The 237-nt window shown below is 38.8% G+C and overlaps 1 protein-coding gene across 1 annotated transcript in view; it reads right to left on the reverse strand.

Annotated features, from left to right (window-relative positions):
- NPAS2 (neuronal PAS domain protein 2) overlaps window positions 1-237 on the reverse strand; it is a 238,145-nt gene that overhangs the window by 23,095 nt on the left and 214,813 nt on the right. The gene's annotated exons all lie outside the window — the stretch shown is intronic.

Here is a 237-nt window from a genome sequence, read left to right on the forward strand (position 1 = left end):
TGTGTGTGTGTGTGTGTGTGTGTGTGTGTGTGTGTGTGTGTGTGTGTGTGTGTGTAGTGTTCAGTATATTAGTTGGCTCCGGGAAAGTATAAAAACATTAATGTTTCCTAATACAGTCAATATAATCTCTGAAAAGACTTTCCCAGGCATTTTAGAGGGAATTAGAAATAGATTCCAAAACTCTCTCCATGGTAGAGGTCCATCTTATTTTACGTGTGTACTCACAGGCATTGTAGA

This window comes from Vombatus ursinus, unplaced genomic scaffold (assembly GCF_900497805.2).
Source record: "Vombatus ursinus unplaced genomic scaffold, bare-nosed wombat genome assembly UNPS02014877.1, whole genome shotgun sequence".
NCBI classification, from domain to species: domain Eukaryota; kingdom Metazoa; phylum Chordata; class Mammalia; order Diprotodontia; family Vombatidae; genus Vombatus; species Vombatus ursinus.